General features: G+C 35.4%; 1 protein-coding gene and 1 long non-coding RNA gene across 4 annotated transcripts in view; one reads left to right on the plus strand and one right to left on the minus strand.

The window, feature by feature from the left end:
- Nucleotides 1–15124, minus strand: part of ADK (adenosine kinase) — a 692586-nt gene that overhangs the window by 637348 nt on the left and 40114 nt on the right. The window lies entirely within an intron of this gene.
- LOC127551901 (uncharacterized) lies at nucleotides 9961–15057 on the plus strand. Its single transcript, XR_007951201.1, has 4 exons — nucleotides 9961–10070; nucleotides 13786–13880; nucleotides 14073–14190; nucleotides 14721–15057. It is a non-coding gene; the product is annotated as an uncharacterized LOC127551901 (long non-coding RNA).

Below are 15124 nucleotides of genomic sequence, written 5' to 3' on the forward strand. Positions count from 1 at the left end.
TTTCTAAAGAAGATTTGACAAGGGAAAGAACATTTGATTGACTGAACTTTATTTAGTAAGGAATTGTTACTCTAACTCTCTCCCAGGCACACCCACATTGTACTCCATTTTCAAAAAATGGTGTCTTGAAAATCTGGAAATCAAAACCAGAAATAAAACCTTCAGGCCAAGTAAATAATTTACATCTCTTCTAATCATCATCCTCTTAAGATTATATCCTAATCAGAAAGGCTTTCTTTATTTTTGCCTTCTTTTAGGCTGATTTCCCTGAAAAAAGCAACCTTTTAACTTGTAATTTACCTCCTCAGGTACTCAATGCAGAAGCCTGTTCTAAATGACCTCTCTTCCTCAAACTTCAGCCTCTCCTTCCCCTTTCCTTTACTAAAACAACTTTCTTCAACCATGACAGCACCCATACCTTCCCTTCACTGAATAACTTTGATTAATAAAATTTAACATAATTTACCAAACATTCATTAGGAATATATGAATATGTACAGAAATTTGTGACAGGTAATTTTTTAAGCCAAAAATTAAATTAGACCATAACATCATAGATGTAGAGCTGCAAAAGACCTTAGAGAACATCTAGATCACTTAATTTTATGTAGAAAGATTAAGAAAGGGATATTAATTTTAGAAGTTGAGAAATCACCGACAACTTTGGGGAAGGTAGTTTCAGTTGAGTGATGATGCCAGAAGCCAGATTCAAGTCAAAGCAACCAGCATTTAAGTGCTTACCATGTGTCAAGCTCTATACTTGAATTCTGGAAACAAAGATACAAACTGAAAGACAGCCCTCAAGATTCTCAAGACCCTCAAGGGATTTCCTTGTAATAGAGGAAAGTGACATAAAAGGAAGATGAAGGAGAATGGGAAGCAGTCCAGAGACAAATGAAGGCATGAACATGAACTTGGCTTACCTAGGCATTTTCCTTAAACTGAAGGTTTTATAAGGAACTGATTGATGAGAATTTAGAAGAGTATGAGAGAAAAAGAAGGAAAGGTACCTCGTTTTTTCCCAAGGAGTTTAGCTCAAAAGGAGAAAAGATTAATTGTTGATGTTCATACTCTAAAAGGACCAAAATGACATCACTATCCCGGGACCAAGGTATAGGATATTCCACTGCAGCTGATCAAGCCAATATGAGCTTGGAAAGCTTTCCCACAGGTTGGACACAAATAGTCCATAGGAACATTTGGAATGGAGATGTCTAAATTTGCACATCTCATGTTTCTTTTGAGCTACTGAAATTTTGCTTTGTACAGCACCCTCTTTGACTCAGGCACTCTTCGATAGGTGATCCTTTGTCAATGTCTCCCATATCTCACACTAAATTCCAAAGTTCTTCAGCAAGACCTTGAGAGTGTCTTTGTATCATTTCTTCCATTCTCCATGTGAGTGCTTGCCTTGGGAGCTCTCCATAAGTTTTTTAGGCAAATGTGCATTTGGAATTTAAACAATTTGGCCAGGCCATCAGAATTATGCACTCTTCAGAGTTTGAGTGCCTGGCAGTTCAACTCGAGAAAAGACTTCAGTGTTTGGTACCTTATCTTGCCAAGTGACGTTCAAAATCTTCCTAAGACAATTCAAATGGGAATGATTCAGTTTTCTGGCATGGTGCTGGCATACTGTCCCAAATTTCACAGGCATACAACAATGAGGTTAGCACAGTGATTCGATATACCTTTAGTATATACTCTTCTCTCCCTCTACCTAATACCTCTTCTCTGTTACTCGTTCCTTTGGAGCCTCCCAAATAAAGCTAGCTCTAACAATGTATGCATCAACCTTATCATTTATGTGTATAACCTTGGAAAGTATACTGGCAAGGTAAGTGAAGTTATCCACAGCATTAAAAATTTGTTGACTTGCTAGAAGTTGTGGCTGGTAGACAACTTGTGTTTTCTTGTGTTAACTGTTAGGCCAAAATAAGTACAAATGACAGAAAAACAGATCCCATACTTTATTGCAACTAAGTCTCAGAAGTTGTCTTGGATGCACAATCATTTGCAAATAAAAGGTCAAGCACCAATTCTCCTTCTACTTTAGTCTTGGCTTGTAGCCTTTTCAAATTAAATAATTTATCAATATAAATAATAAATTAAATAATTAAAAAATCAAATAAAACAGTGTGGTAGCTGACCTTGTGGGAGCTGACCTTTTTGTTCTTACTAAAAACAACCTCATTGAAAACTTCAGATAAAAAGTAATAGGAGCAAGCCTGATTCACTCCATTGGTAGTTGGGAAAGAGTAAAAGTATTGTTCTTTATACAGTACCCATGCAAACATGCTATCATGGAACTAGTATACAATATTGATGAAGTTCTCTGGACAGTGAAGTTTTGCCATGATCTTCCACAAGTCCTCATAACTGACAGTATCAAACACTTTGCTAAGATATATATCTACACAGATCTCCATTCTGCTTCTGGCTTTTTTCCTGGAGTTGCCAGGCAGCAAATACATATCAACTATTCCTTGGCCCTTTCTGAAGTCACACTAACTCGAGTCAACGACCACCTTTCATGATTAATGACTGATCAGGAATACTTTAGCAAAAATCTTGCCAGCAATGATTAAGAGAGAGACCCCACTGTGATTTTCACAGAATAATCTGTGTCCTTTTCCTTTATAGAGATGGACAATGGAAGCACCCTTGAACTCCTGGGTGAATAACTTCCTCTCGACATGTACCATAATCTAGAATATTTCAATCAGCTTTTGTATATAAACAGATCCCTTGCCTTGTAAATGTTAGCTAAAATAGAATCAGCACCAGCACTTTGCCACAAAAGGCCCTAAGATTATTCAAAACTTCTTCAGTCAGGAATTCTGCTACAAAGGGAATAACTTCAACCTGAGATGTATGACCAATGGCTTCAACACTGGCTAATGATAGTCTGTTGAGAACATATGGAAATATTCAGCCCACCTCTCCAAGATCATGGGTTTATCTTTGATCAACGTTGTTTCATCAGCACTGAATAACTGAGATGGACCCGTAGGTCTTTGGACCATAAATAGCCTTCAGAACATCATAAAAGTATTTTAAATTGTTAATGTATTAGCATAAAACTAAATTTCATCTGCCTTTTTACTGAGCCAAGAATCTTGCATCTCTCCAAGCTTCACTAACACTTTGCTTTTAATGGAGTTAAACACTGCCTTCTTAGAGATGGACAAATTATCCTGCTGGTAAACCTTGTAAAGTTTTTGGGTTTTGCCTAGCAGTTTCTGAATTTTCCCATCATTTTCATCAAAATGACCTTGAAATTTGCAAACATTCTGGCCCAGATGAATAAATAAAGTACTCTACACCAAGTCTCTGAGAGTTGCCCACTCCTTTTCAACTCCTCTATTGCCAACTATGTGTTGCCTTAGCCTTCCCTCCAAGTTAGCAAGAAATTGTACACACATGAAGAAGTACTCTGTTGAGACATTGAGGTTTCTGGTAGTAATCCTGCCTTGGGGCCACCAGTTTTTTTTGAATGAAAATGTTCAGCTTAGAGAGTATAAGTGATTTTAGTTTTTCAGTTTTATTGTGTTTAGGTAAATGGAGGACAGTGATGGTAATGACAATGCCATGAAATGCACAAGTCTTCAGGAGTACTTGTTGCTGTTGCTATTTCCAATTCCATTCTTCCCAAGGACTCCCTGCCATGTCTGAGTGTCTACATCTATTCTTGCTTTAAAATCATCCAGAAATATAAACCTGTCTTCCTTTGGCACATTAATAGTGAGAGTCTCCAGGTCTTCATAAAATTTTTCTTTGGCTTCATCAGGGTTTGTCATGGTGGGAACATATGCACTAATGATGTTGGTACGATGTTTTCCTGCAAGTGTCATAAGTCTGTGGTTCACTCCTTTTGGCAGGCGTTCAAGCTTATTGAGTAGATTAATTTTGCTTTACAGCACTGCCCTTCATTGTAGCCACTCAAAAAAAAAAAAAGTGTATTGAGCTCCAAATTTGATAAGCTGGCTTCATTTGCCAGTCATTTCCCTCAGGGAGACTATTTGGATGCTAAACTCACTGAGCTCTCTTGCAAAAGGAGATATTCATCTTTCAGATCTACTAGATTTCTTGCCATCCATAAGCATGTTCACCTTCCATGTCCCGATGGTGAGTGGAATCATCTATACAAAAGTTTCTGTACTTTTTATGTTTCAGCCATAGGGGAAGAACCTCATCTACCACAGTAAGCATGCAGAGTTAGATTGGATGACGCACCTTTTCTAGTCCCTATCTCACATCAAGAGGTAAGTGGTACAGTCTTACACCCAAGGCACCACTGCTGCTTCAGTCCAGTGTGAGAACAACAACCCTATGGCCTGAACTGTCTGTGGAGATTATGACTACAGCTCCCAGTGAATCAGTGCCTGCTGCTTGTCACCTGCCTATTGCCATGGGACTTTAAGATAGGGAAAAATGATAAAACAGTTTGTCTTTTGACTCATGAATAAATATGGTTTAATTGAGGCAGAGCTGCTCAAAGTCATCACCTCTCTTCCAGAGTCATCAAATTCTAGTGGCAAGACAAAGTCAAGGTGACTGATGATGACTTGGGACACAGTGCCACCTTCATATTTCCAACATTCTGGGAACTTACTAATAAGGGAAAAAGTGTTGGTGTTTTCTGAGATTGTGTCCTGGCCTTTTTCTTCTCTCTACACACTCTTTCTTGATAACCTCATCAGCTCTCTTGAGTTTAATGATATTCTCTATGCAGATGACTCACAAATCTTTATTTCCAACACTAGACTTCCATCTAAGATTCAGTCCCACATCCCCAATTGAACAATTCAACCTCAATTTCACTTTTAGCCATTTCCTATTTCCGTAAAAGCATTGCTATATTTCCAAGTCTTCCTATTTCATAATGTAAACATTGCCCTAGAATCCTTTTTTCCTTCATCTCACATATGTAATAAACTACCAAATCCAACTGTTTCTGCTGCTGCATATCTCATATCTGACCTCTTTTTATTCCCATTATTACCTCTTTATTTCATGCTCTCATCACCTCATTTCCTATTACTGTAATATAATTCTCTTTGTTTTCCTTTCTTCAGATATCTCCTTACTCTAGTGCTGCAAGAAATAATGAAAGAAGCAACTTCTATGGGATCTAGGAAGATGTATATAAATTGATGGGGCAGCCAGATGGGATAGTGAATAAAATTACAGGACTAGAATGAAGAAGATCCGAGTTCAAACCCAGTCTTAGACACTTACTAGCTGTATGTCATTATCCTGGGCATCACAACTCTGTTTGCTTCAGTTTCCTCATATGTAAAATGGGCCTTCGAAGCAAATGGAGACCCACTCCAGTATCTTTCTCAAGAAAATCCCAAATAGAGTCATGATGAGTCAGACTCAACTGAAATGACTTAAGAGTGAAGTGAGCAGAACAAGGGGAATGATTTATATAATAATAATAATAACATAAAAATAAATAAATATGAAAGTTGTAAGACATGTGACCAATGCAATAATTAACCAGGCTTCCAGGAGAGCAATGAAGAAGCATGCTACTCTTTCTTGACAGTTGATAAACTGAGGGTACAGATGTATATGTCTATATGATGAGATATATATGCATATTCCATATATATATAAATACACACACACACACATACAGATATGACATGGCCTATGCAGGAATTATTTTTGCTTGACTCTGCATATTTGCTACAAGGATTTGGGGTTTTTTTCTCCTTTATTTTTCTAATGGGAAGAAAGGAGAAAAATAAATTATTTACTGAAAAAAATAATTTCAAAAAAAAGCCCATCTACAATTGGTGCCTCCAATTCTCCTGACTCTTTTCTCAGCTCTCTGTATCCTGGCATCTGACCACACTGATCACTTAAATGCATTCTCTCAAAAGTTACCAATAATCTTTTTAATCAACAACTCTAGTGATTCTGTTCTTAATCCCAATTTTTCTTGACTTTTCTGATGATCATCCTTTTTTCCTAATACTCTCTCCTCCCAGGGTTTTTGTGATACTCTTTTCTTCTGGTTCTGTTTATCTCTTCTTCAAAATTGCCTTTGTTGAATCCATGTCATTCCCACCAATTTTGGATAAATCCCAAGTCTCTGTCTTGGGCCCTTTTCTCTTTTCTCTCTGTACTCCTGCTTGACATCCTCCCACAGATTCAGTTATCATCTCTATATAGGTAATTCTCAGACCATTGTATCCAGCCTTAAACATTCCCACATCACCAAATACTTATAGAACACTTCAAACTTCATATAGCCAACTCAAACTCAACATATTTATATCAGAACTCATTCTTTTTGCCCCTAAAGCTATTCAACTTCCTAACTTCCCTATTATTGTTAAAGGCAATCTGCTGAGTCAGCCATTTGCAACCTTGGTGTAATCACTAACTTCTCATTCTCACTTACCCTGAATCCCCTCATCTCTAGATCAATTCCCCATTGTATCTTGTTTGGGTTATCACAACAACCTTCTAATTGAACTCCCTGCCTTAAATTTTCTTTCCATTGCATTCCATCCTCCACAGTTTCCAAAGTGATTTTCCTAAGGCCCAGCTCTGACCACCCACATACTTTATAAACTAATTCCTCTAAGACTACATAAAAACGCCCCTAGTTATAGCATTAAAATCTTTTCACAACCTGAACCCTTCCTCTCTTTCGATTCTTCTAACACATTATTCCTCTCCACTAACTATAGTTCAGTCATACTGTTTCAACTTACTCTTATTTCTGTATCTATGACTTGCCCTGACTGGTCCCATCCCTGTAATGCTTTTCCTTCTCACCCCAATACTTGGAACCTCTGATTTCTTTCCAGTTTCAGCTCAAGTGTACCCTTTTGCCCAGCTTTCTTGGTGCACCTCATTCAATTCCACCATACACTCCCAGCAGCTGGTATCTTTTCCTCTAGGATTATTTTGTACCTACTTTTAAATATCTGGCATATACCTAATATTCTGTATCATAGATCTTGTTTTGCTCCACTGGAATGGAAGCTTCTTGAGGGCAGGAGATGTTTGGGGTTTATATTCCTAGTCCTTAGCACGGTATCTGGCATGTAGGAGCTTAATAAATACTATTTAATTGAAAATGCTTGCTGAACTGAGAGCACTGAAAAAAGATACATAAAATAGTTTTATGCAAGGTCCACATTCAGGTGGGGATAGGAAGAATTATTTATTAATTACAGGTAAAGCTGAAGATAAGAATCAGGGAAGCCTTTGTGAAATTAAGTGTTCCAGAAAGTGGATTGTGGGAACTGAATATGGACCACAATGTAACATTCTCACTCTTTTTGATGTTGTTCACTTGCATTTTGTTTTCTTACTTATTTTCTTTCCTTTTTGATGTGATTTTTCTTGTGCCACAAGAGAACTGTATAAATATGTTTATACATATTGATTTTAACATATATTTTAACATGTATAACATATATTGGATTGTTTGTCATCTAGGGGAGGGGGTGGGGTAAAGGAGGGGAAAATCTGAAACACAAGCCTGTGCAAGGGTCAAGTTGAAAAATTATCTGTGCATATGTTTTGAAAATAAAAAGCTTTAAAAATAAATAAATAAAAGGGCATTTAAAAGGGGGGAGGGAGGGAAAGAAAGTGTCACTTGAATTGTACTCTAAAAGATACCTGAAAACTTCAAGAGCTATGAAGCCAAGATCAAGAAGTGGGGACATAGCCTAAAATTATTTCCTCCATTTCTTCACTACCCAGTCCTTCTTTTCTTTCTCAACATTTCCATTTTTGTCATTCTACAAGAATCATTCAAAGGTTACCTGCTAGTCCTGGGTCCTGTAGACCTTTATAAAGCAGAAATGTCAAATTCTAGCCTGTACAAAATTCTCAAGGTTACTAGGTTAAAATGCAATTTTAATTTCTAACTATTTCTAACAAGAAATTTCTAACAAAATAAATAAAAATACAACAGATTATGTAATTATAATTCTGTTCATTTGTGATTTTCTAAGTCAATATGCTAACGTAGGGATCTCTTTCTATTTCAGTCTGATACCACTGTTTTACAGCATTTGAAATAGTCAACCAATTTCTCCATGATCCTTTGTCCATTGGTCTCCATGACACTGGACTTTCATAGTTTCACACCTTTCTAATTTCTCTTTTTTTCTATCCTCCAACTTTGTTTGTATTCCAGCTCGTAATATAGTATTTGTATCTTTAATTTGGGGTAGGTGGCATAGAGCACTGACGTTGGAATCAAGACTCATCTTCAATGAATTCAAATCTAGCCTCAGCCACTTACTGCTGTGTAACCCTGGGTAAGTCACTTAACTGTCTACCTTAGTTTCCTAATCAATAAAATGAGCTGGAGAAAGAAATGGCAAAACATTCTTGTATCTTTGCCAAGAAAACCTCCAAATGAGGTCACAAATAGTTGGACATTACTGAAATGAATCAATCATAACAATAAATCTCCAGTCTTTTTCTCTCATTCTTTATTTTTCCCTTAGCAATCTCATCTACTGCTCCCTTCAAATACTACCTTTAAAGAAATGATTCACATCTACATGTCTAATTTCAATTTTTCTCCTGAGCCACAGACCTTTGCTTCTATTCGCCAAAAAGACATCTCCAAATGGATGGCTAACTAGCATGTTAAACTCAACTTATCCAAAGCCAAATTTATCCCAAACTCATTCCTCCTGACTTCCCTACTTCTGTTAAAAAGTATCAATGTTCTCCCAGTCAACAAAGCTCTGAAAGGTGCTAGTGACACTTGATTTCCCCAGTCTAAAATGAAGCCTAGATACTTACTGAACTTTCCCAGTCTTAGAGAATCCATATTCCCTATATATGTATTCTGATGGCCATCATTTACTGAGCCAATCAAAAATCCACATCTTTCAAGTGGGCATAGAACAGGCTACATCCCTGGAAGACCTAACATGAGTTATCCATCAGATTTTCTCCCAAGATCCTTATAACTCTGTAGAGCCCATGGTTTTGGAAGTCTCTGTTCATGAGGATCAGGCCTTTAGTAAAGTAAAGCCTTTAGAAGGAACCTAGGCATGGTCAAAAAAATGACAATTAAGTTTTCTAGAGTTCTAAGCTCCCTGAAGTGACTGCTTTTGAAACGTAGTTATTTGCTCATTACTATGATTAAACAGTTGCTTAGATCAGTGTCAAACTGTGGACCATATATTAACTTAGAAATTAGCATTATTTATGTTACATATACATATATGTGTGTATATATATATATATATATATATATATATATATATATTTATGTGTATACATTATATGATATAATTAGCATTATTTATGTTATATATACACATATATTTGTGTGTATACATGATATATGACATAATTAGCATTATTTATGTTATATATTTCCCAAGTATATATTTACGTGTATATATAACATAAATAATGCTAATTATATCATATTATATGTATACATTATATATGATGTATATTGTAGATATATCTACACACACACACACACACACACAGAGTCAAACATTTCCCAATATATTTTAATCTGGCTCGGGACAAACTTGGGCGGGGAGGGGTTAGTCACTTGGAGCTCACTTCCCTCCATCTCTGACTTAGATGCTTACTAAACAATGAAGAATCTTACCATTACCCTCCATCTAAAGCAGGGGTCCATAGACTGCCTCTATTTGTATAGTTTTACAGCTAAGAATGATTTTTAGATTTCTAAATAAACTTTTATTATTTAAAAAAAATGTAAAACTATTTTTAGCTTGAGGGCTACACAAAAACAGATGATGGTTCTATTTGACTCTAGGACAAGAGATAGCTGACACTTAATCTAAAGCATACCTTGAGCTGGGTAGTCCTTCGAATAGGATGGGTAGGGCACAGGGACCTCTACTGATAAGTGCAAATGGCACACTCAAGATAGTGCTTGCCCAGATATCTTCAACATTAGTCTCCTCATGAACAGGATATAACTCCAGCAGAGGATGAGGTCTCCAGTCCCAATCCTGACATCCTGACTCAACCACTTACAAGAACCTGATTATTGAGGTGGGATATCAACTTCTTGTAGTTCATCCTCTCAGGTATGTATTAAAGAAGTACAACAAGAGAAACACACTGGGGACACAGATTTGAAGACGAATGTTTTCAAAGAATTTGTAGAAAGATATCATAGTAAACAAAATGTTTCATTTATGAAAATAACTGATCAAGAAAACAAAGATTACAACAGTGAAATCTAAGAGCAGTGCCAGAACAGAAGGAACAAAAGAGGAGAAATATAATATTACAACTATGGCCTCAATGGAAATAGAGCTACATGGCACAGAGAACTGAGCCACAGACCTGGCATTAAGAGGACCTGAGATTAAATCTAACTTCAGACACTTAGGTGTGAGGCCCTGGGCAAGTCACTTAACCCCATGACAGTTTCTTCATTTATAAAACAAGGAAGTAATGGTACTTACCATCCAGAGTTATGAGGATCAGTTGAAATAACATTCACAAAACAGTATCAAAGCTTAAAGTGCTAAGTAAATGCTGATTATCATCATCATCATTATTATAGACACATTTAAAAAAGGAATGTCAGACTGTGGTCTAAGAAGATAAATTTCGGAGAATCAACATTAAGAAACAAAATTTTAGCTAAGTATGGAGTATTTCCTGGATCCTCCAAACAGTGAGAATCCCCTCATCATCAGTTAGATATAACCTGTTTATAACACATAATTTGATATAAGAATAATAACATTAAGGTAGTATCAGAATAATATGGACTTGATAACCATAAATATGTAACTAGAGATAGTCACTAGATTCAGCTGATAACCTTACCAGTCCCAAGAAACAAGCAACAATATGAAGCCTGAGTTTGTTTTCAAGAACTGAAACAAGATGACAGTTGTGCTAAGTCACTTTGGTGTTTAGAGAATACTGTAGAGACTTAAAACAGAAGTTAAATAGAGTTTTGGTAAGCAGATAAGAAGGCTTAAATGTGAATGAACTATATAGTTTGAAAAAGGAAATGGTGAAAGGAGGTTGAACAAAATTCTACTTTTACAAGAAATGAAACAAGCCATTTGCTTGACACAAAATAAGCATAGAAAGTTGTGGTTGTGCTTTTTTTTTTCTTTTATAAAGAAAATGCTTAAACAAAACAACTTAATGTTGAAGACCAAGTTTGTTTTCCAGAGAACTCTGAACAAAGGTGATGCTTCAAATAAAACATACTCTGACTACAGAAAAGCAGTTGATGGCTTTGCATAGGCAAAAGGGATGCTCATCTCTCCTTGGACAAGGAGAGGAAGGAAGTGCACAACCAAGATGTGGCATTTTTCTTGCCTTGAACCTTAGCCTTAAAGTCCATCTAATTTAAAAGTAACAATGCACCTATGATATCAAACAACTTTGGTACAAATAAAAAAAGATGAATTGGTCAAAAAAGATATTTTACTTATAAATGGCTCTGCTCTTGTTACTGCTGAAGTGGTTACACCTATAGCTATCTAAAAATTACTGTTGAATTCTATATATTGTTTTGGATTTTATGATGTCAAACATGTATTATTTTATTAGAGTTAATTTTAATTAAATTAGTACTATTATTGTCACAAGTGTTGTATTTGCCCAATTAGGTGATCATTATTATTGATTATTATCCTTCATTTTCAAAACCCTACAGCGAATACTGAAATTATTCCTGGTTCTTTAAGAATGCAGAAGTCTGGAGTTAAGAGTTCTATAATATGTGGCTCTAAAATGCTTTATCTCATATAGTCACCATGAATGTGTGTCTGTGTGTGTTTAAATGAACTCATAGAAACTCACATGATGAAGAAGACGAACCACAGTAAGGAAACTATTCTTCTTGTTTAAAAAAAAAAAAAACTGTCCTAGCTACTCTTTTATGAAGACATGTGAATTGTATGATTGAGTCTGGAAGAGACTCTTATGTATAAAGACTTGAGAGAAACTGAGGAGATTGTTTTCTTGTCATGACTGGAGAGGAATTGTTGTTGTTGTTTGTCCTTCATTCTCAAAAAGCACCATATCAGAAGATAAGTAACTCCTGCTGGGAAAGAAAGTTTGTCCATTTTATAAAATAAATAACATTTGATGAATAGGGGTGGGGATTGTGAGTGTAGTTCCTCAGTTAGTCAAGCATTTATTAAACACCTATTAAATACCAAGTATTGTGTTCAAAGTACTCAGAGACAACATACAAACAACTATGTACAAATAAGCTATAAACAAGAAAATTTTATTAGAGTTGATTTGAGAATTATGTTGAGATTTCATTACCTTGTTAATGAGGAAATATAATCATATTGCTCAATTACTCTTTGTATTAAAATTAAATATGGGAACATATCAAGTAGCAAAAATAAAAGTGATCTACAAGTCAGTTTAGTAACCTTTGTAAGAATTGAAGAAATCACACTGAATGCTACTTGTACAATTTGTATCACTGTTTTCTATTTTTAGTTAGGTGAGAAAAATTGTAATAGTGACTTTGTTATATGCTGACACTGAATACAGGTTGAACGCTAAACTCTCTGAGAGAAAAAAATATTATGTACTGAAACATAATTATTCTACATCACAACATAAAACACAAATATATTCAATGTCAAAAGCTTTTTATTTTATATTTCTTTCTATCCAAACACATATCCTATCCTTTTTTTCCCTGACACTACAAACTCATCTGCTGAATTTCTGTTTTTTCACTCTTTGACTTGGCGCCATCATATGCCTTATTTGGGTTTTGTAGAGCAATGATGTAAGAAAAATAGAAATGCTCCATTAATTCAACATAAGAATGCTTGCTGACAGTTTCCAAACTACATATTAACATTATCTATGTTCTATTATATTTTTATTTACTTTGTTAAATATTTTCCAAATACATTTTAATCTGGTTCAGGCCTACTGGGAAGTGTAGTGGGCCCAGGATTTAACACCTTTGCTGTACAATATGGACCTAAAGGAAAAATGCAGGCCAATATAATAAATAATATCCATTAACTTCATTAGACGTTTTTCCCCTTGCTTGGAACATTTTTAACACAAAGAAAAGTGAAAATGTTTTGTCTAAATTTAAATTTTTTTTGAGAACATTAAATTGTTAAGAGCTCAACTTCAATTAGGCAATCCATTTAAAAGCATCTCTGAACATATAATCTGACAGATGGCTTCTCAGGGGAAAAAAATTATATACATATGTGAAATATCTTAAAGAAAATCTGACAGAAGAAAATCCCAATTTATAATTACCAAAGACTTCACTCAGATGCACTGGAGGGCTGTTAGATAGTGCAGCAGGTCAAAGACTAGGCCTGCAGTCAGGTAGATTTTAATTCAAATCCACCCTTAAGTAGCTGGGTGAGGCTGGCAAGTCATTGTAAAATGAGCCTACTAATAACACCGACCTCTCAGGGTTATGGTGAGGATCAAATGGAATATTTGTAAGCACATTGTCTGGAACATGGTAGGTATTACATAAATGCTTATTCCCTTCCCCTGAAAATAAAATATAATTAAGGTATATCCTTCCACATTCTGTTTTAAATGATTTAAACATATTTAGTTATATACAATTTGAAGGGATGGTATTTAGAAAGCAAATAAATGGAATACTTTTTCTGGATAAATAAAAGGGAACTTAATATTTTCTCTTCCATACAACAGAAACATGTTCTTTATTAGTTTAATGTCTCCAACTCATAGATCTCCTTTAGTATGTAAAGCCCTTAAGTAAAAGGACTATTTTTATTTTTGTCTTTGTATTCCTAGCAACAGTAAGCCATTGGATACTTGTTGTTGCCTCTCCTTCCTTCTCAAAAAGGACCATGACATCAGGAAGGGGATGCCATGACATGCAAGTGAAGGTGAGTTGTGCAAAGTTACCAGGCTCACCTCATGATCTAGCAGGAGATTTTTTTTTCTAATTTGTATATATTTTTTAAATTGTTAAAGCTTTTTATTTTCAAAATGTATGCATGGATAATTTTTAACATTCACCCTTGCAAAACCTTGTGTTCCAATTTTTTTCCTTCCCTTTCCTTCATCCCTTCTCCTAGATGGCAAGTAATTGAATATGTTAAACATGTGTAATTCTTTTACACATATTTCCACCATGCTGCACAAGAAAAATCAGATCAAAAAAGGAAAAAAAAAAAATGAGAAAGAATACAAAATGTAAGTAAACAACAACAAAAAGAGTGAAAATACTATATTGTAATCTACACTCAGTTCCCACAGTTCTGTCTCTGGGTGGAGATGACTCACTTCATCACAAAACCAATCTCATTGAATAATCTCATCAGTGAAAAGAGCCACATCTATCAGAATTGATCATCATATTATCTTGTTGTTAGCAAGAGATTTTAAAGTATTATCTAGTCAATGTCTAAGAAAGTTCCAGCTACCACCATTGGCTTGATGGAATATGAAGACTTGAACAAGCCCTTTCCATCCCCTCTTCAACTTGTATTGTCAGCATCTCTCCACCCTCACTAAAATATCTTGATTATAAACGCTGGAGAAATCAAAAATAATTCTTCAACAGGGAGATGTTAGATGTTCTGCAGCCTACTAAGTAGCTTTAGCCACGTAAGTTTGGTTCTTTAACATTAAAAAACATTGATCTTCAAGGATGGACAGAAGCAGCTACACCCAAAGAAAGGGAAATGAATATAAACTGCTTGCATTTTTGTTTTTCTTCCCAGGTTATTTCTACCTTCTGATTCCAATTCTCCCTGTGCAACAAGAAAACTGTTTGGTTCTGCACACATATATTGTATCTAGGATATACTATAGCCTATTTAACATGTATAGGACTGCTTGCCATCTGGGGGAGGAGATGAAGGGAGGGAGGGAAAAAATCGGAACAGAAGAGAGTGCAAGGGATAATGTAAAAAATTACCCTGGCATGGGTTCTGTCAATAAAAAGTTATTAAAAAAAAAAAAACCCCAAACCATTGATCTTATTTCTAACTTGGTAACCATAGAATGCTGGCAGATTCTCTCAGATTGTTGGTTCCCAACTTTTGGTTGGGATTTATATCAGATATTCCTACTAAATTTCATAGCTATCTTTATTTCTTGAAAAGAGAGTTTTTTCTTCTATAGA

This window comes from Antechinus flavipes, chromosome 2 (genome assembly GCF_016432865.1).
Source record: "Antechinus flavipes isolate AdamAnt ecotype Samford, QLD, Australia chromosome 2, AdamAnt_v2, whole genome shotgun sequence".
NCBI classification, from domain to species: domain Eukaryota; kingdom Metazoa; phylum Chordata; class Mammalia; order Dasyuromorphia; family Dasyuridae; genus Antechinus; species Antechinus flavipes.